Raw genomic sequence first — 4,812 nt, forward strand, 5'->3', positions numbered from 1 at the left:
GGAACTGCCAGTCCCGTTGTTTCCTCCTCAGGATTGTTTGTCCTGCCTATCTTATATAGATAAGACATTGGGTGAAAGAAAAGGAAAAACAAAAACAAAACAATCAAACAAATCAACAAACAAAACAAAATAGATAGTTCCAGGTCTGTCTACTGACCCTTATGTATGTTTTCCGATCAAGTCTGATGAGGTGCCAAGTCCTGTCCCCCCCCAAGTCAGAAGTCTATTTTTAGGATTCCTTGGGGACTTGGTTACTTTGCTCGGCTAGAATCTTAATGGAAACCCATCACCAGGCCCTTTCTTCAGAAGAGCTCTTGGGGGATTCCAGACACCAACCTCTAAGTTCCCCAAAGCACCCAGTTTCCCAATATTTATCAAATGAATGAACCAATACTGACGTAATCACTCACTAAAGCCCACATTCTGTTCAGATGACCCCAGTTTGTACCTGATCTCCCTTTTCTGACCCAGGATGCCATCCAGGATCCCACAAGTCTCCCCTGACCCGCCTCATCTTTGATCCCCTTGCAAGTCCTGACGGACCAGGCCGGTGTTAGGGGAGAAGGCTGCTCGCTGGGATCGGCCTGTGTTCATTTTCTCATGCTCAGACCCAGGCGAGGGGCTCTTGGGAGGCAGATCACCAAGTTGATTCATGACCTCACCTCAAGGGTACATGCTGTTAGCATGACTTGGGACGCTGACGCCTGGCTGAGGTCCTGTTGGTCAGGTTTCTGGAATGGAAAGTTGTACACCCCACCCCACCCCACGGCATCCTTGGCTCTTTGTAAGCAAGTCAACAAGGTACACCTCATACTTATAAGGGTTCAGGCTCTAGTCACTTAACTTTTTTTTTTTTCTTTCTGCATTTGAAATATTCCTCGAGGACCTCCTTGGCCGGGGCTTCTTTGCCAGCGTTCTTAAGCGCCCCGCAGCCGACACCACTCACTCACCAGGGGTTTTCCCTCTCTTCGCTTGGCCCCCCTCGGCTCCAGCTCCTTTCTGATGTCATTCTCGGTCAGGGTGATTTGGTGTGGGGCACACAGGGCCTCCACTCTCCCTGTGGGATGCAGCAGGCCCAAGTGAGCGTGGCACATGGCGCAGGCCCGGCCCTCGACAACAGGCTCAGATGGAACCACGGTGAGGGTGGCGCGGCCCGGGCAGGCTTTCTTCTGTGCTCGTGGCTCATGGAGATGAGTCAGAATCGACTTGGTGAACCCTGGCCACCATCCCCGCAGCCACGGCGGATGAGAGTGGTCCCCAGTGCCACTGATAAAAAGCAGGGTGAGAGCCACGCTTCCAGTCTTTTAAAAAAAAAACACTTTTTATTGTGCTTTGGGTGGAAGTGGACAGAGCAAATTGGCTTTCCCTGCCAAGCCGTTCATACACATTTTCTAGGGATGGGGCTGGGGTTCTTTTTAAGCCAGCAAGCTCATCCTCGAAGGTCATGGCATCTGTCATTTTGAAAGGTCACAGCTGGCCAAGTCACTCAGACGTACACCACAGGGACCTCCCCCCACTCGCTCAACTCACTTTCCCTCTGCTTGTACAAGTTTAGGCTTTTTTTCTCTTTCTCTCATTCCCATTTAAAACAATTTTTTTTTAATGGAAGAGTCTTCACACCAGAAGGTGTTAAATCAAGCGCTAAATCTGGAACATTCCAAGCACAGCGAGATGCCGCCTGTCTCATCTTTGGCAGAAAATGTGTAAGGAGGAGGAGGAGGTGGAGGTGGCTTTGCAAACACCTCGCCGTTCATCTGGAGGTGACTCTGCACCTGCTGGCTGTCTAGGTCATCTCCCACCCCACGGCTCACACTCCCCGCTGCAGTGTTCCCAGAGGCCCACCCACCTTCACGCTCCTCGCTCAGGATGGGCTGCCTCATCTTTTCGAATCGCCACCCCAGTCCCCCCTTTCCAAACCTCTACGCTTCCCTTTATCAAACCTTAGGAATTCTTCCCTGGTGACGTAAGCAGAATGACTGCAAAGGCACAAGGCACACAGGATGTGGTCGCATTTGTTACCATCCAGTCGGTTCAGGCTCATAGCAACCCTGTAGGACGGAGCAGAATGGCCCCGTGGGCCTCCAAGGCCGCCGTGTTTCCAGAAGCAGCCAGCGCATCTCTCTCCCAACGAAGACTGCGGGGTTTGGACTGCTGACCTGGCCGCCAGCAGCTGAGCGCTGACCCACCGTGTCCCCGGGGCTCCGTGGGAACAGGACCACATCCATGCTCCTAGAAGGGGAGGACACGTGTTAAGGGTGGTGGCAATCTTGGGGAACAGTTCATGGTGATGGGGGAGCAATCTGATGAGTATGATGTCACTGAACTGTACGGGTGAGGATGTATATATATATATATTTTTTTTTTTACAGAAGGGCTAGAACAAGAGAAACCAAGAATGAACACACACCCCTGGGGCCCCCAGGTCTCTTTGGTCTGTATTTCTCTTTGGGCTAGATTTCACTCCGTCAATCTCTTTGGTTTATATTTTTCTAGGTCAATTCTATTCTTTCAGATACACTGCTAGGAAAATCTATCAAAAGGATTTAGTATTGTTTCTGATGGATTTTGGGACACACACACACACACAGAGAGAACGATATTCTGCAATGTGCTTCTTGCTCTGCTTAAAGTCCAACTCTGCATCCAGATCCGAACCCCACTGCCATCGAGCCGATTCTGACTCACAGTGACCCCACACGGGGTTTCCCAGGCTGTGAATCTTGGAGCAGACGGCTTCATCTTGCCCCTGCTGCTAATCCGATGTGCAGACTGACACCCTTTGCTGCAGTTTGCACCCACTGGAAATAGGCCGTCAGTGTGTTTTGGAATACCCTCCGATTTGTGCCCAGGTCCTAGTTCTCGGAAAAACCGACCCGTCTTAGAAGACAAAGGGAAATGAGGCAGGGAACTTGAAGCCCCAGAGCCCACGGTGTTGGGGGATCATGGGAGGTGATAGAGCATTGCTTTTCCTCTGAGGACCAGGGTTTCAGTTCAGTAAATTAGGTCTCCCAGAAAGCTCCTCACTGGAACCAGATTGAAGCCTGCGATTCAGGGGCATGAATGAATGACGTTCCCCAGGGCCACCCTACCAGCACCATCTAGTCCCAAGCCCCTTTCACCACCCAGACAGAAACTCGGGGTTTGTTATGCAGTGACCCCCTGGGAACCTCCAATCTGCTTTCTGTCTCTAAGAACTGACCCCGTAAGCCTGGGGCAGGCTGGGGGGCGTGGGGTGGGGAGGACTGCAAGGTGGGCAGTTCAACCCGCAAGCCCTTGTGTAGGAGGACCGTGAGGCTGTCTGCGCCCGTAGAGACCGAGGATGCCCAGGACACCCTCCAGAACAGTGACCCCCTGGGAACCTCCAATCTGCTTTCTGTCTCTAAGAACTGACCCCGTAAGCCTGGGGCGGGCTGTGGGAGTGGGGAGGACTGCAAGGTGGGCAGTTCAACCCGCCAGCCCCTGTGTAGGAGGACCGTGAGGCTGTCTGCGCCCGTAGAGACCGAGGATGCCCAGGACACCCTCCAGAACAGTTCTCCACCTTCCTCATGCCGCGACCTTTCATACAGTTCCTCCTGTGGTGGGGACCCCCCAATCCTAACATTATTTTTGTGGCTACTTCATCACGGTCATTTTGCTACTGTGATGGATTGGGCGACCCCACAGGGGTCGCGACCCACAGGTGGAGAACCCCTGCTCCAGTGGTGGCTGGCTCAGTGTAACTGGCTTTGGGCTTCAAGGCTGCCACTCTTCACGGGAGCCTCATCCTGTCTCCTGGAAACTGCTGGCCAGGGCGAGTAGCTGGCTGCCTAAAACCACAGTGATAGCAGTGCTTCCTGTCCGCATGAAAGTCAGCGATACTGGTAGAAACCTTGGTGAGGCCGCGTGGTGTCCCAGGTCTGAGTGGGGTCCCTGCGCTGGGCACCCGCCCTTCCTCCTGCTCCCCCTTCTCCGCTGCAGGGCACTCATGTAGCTTTCCTCTCTGTTCCAGGAGAGACAGACCGACGGCCTCTTCCAAACGATGGCTCAGACAGTCCGGAGGGAAGCGGTCAGGGATAACAAGCTTTGGACCCGCAGGCTGGGCTGGGCCCCAAGCAGGAGCTGGGCAGAGTCCTTCCCTGGCTCCTCTGTTTCCTGAGGCACAGATCACTCGTGGGGCACAGGCAGGACAACAAAAGCTGAGCCGTGGGTGCGGGGCATCTGGCACCAAGGCTGGCAGCAGGCTGGCAGCTGCCACTGAGGGGGCGGCTCTCCACCTCAGGGAAGCAGGGCACACTAATCAAGGGCTCTGTGGCTAACACATGCATTCAGAGAACATTCAGCCTCTGCAAATCTGTGCGCTGACTTTTCCCGTCCGGTCTCGGCCGCTGTCTCTCGACAACGGCTTCTGCACCTCATCCCTGGCCTGCTGGAAGAGCCGAGCAGAATTGCACAGAGCATCCCCTGAAGGACCCTCCCGATGCACCCTTTCTCTGAGGTGTGAGCAGTTTCTCTTCCGGTCACTGTGTGTGGCATTCAGAAGCCCTGGTGGCACGGTGGTTATGTGCTAGACCGCTAACTGCAAGGTCAGCCGTTCGAAAAACCACCAGCCGCTCTGTGGGAGAAAGAGGCAGCTTTCTACTCCCATAAAGAGTTTCAGTCTCAACTGAACGCAAGGATCCACGTATGGTATATCCTCCCCCCTCCCCAGGGGGGTGAACAACAGAAATGTGGGTGAAGGGAGGCTGTGGTGGGTGTAAGATATGAAAACAATAATTCATCATTTGTCAAGGTCATTAAGAGTGGGAGGGCGGAGAGCCCCTTGCAGAGGGGTTT

The sequence above is a fragment of the Echinops telfairi genome, unplaced genomic scaffold (assembly GCF_000313985.2).
Source record: "Echinops telfairi isolate 266 unplaced genomic scaffold, ASM31398v2 ScPeMD7_7412;HRSCAF=8450, whole genome shotgun sequence".
Taxonomy (NCBI): Eukaryota; Metazoa; Chordata; class Mammalia; order Afrosoricida; family Tenrecidae; genus Echinops; species Echinops telfairi.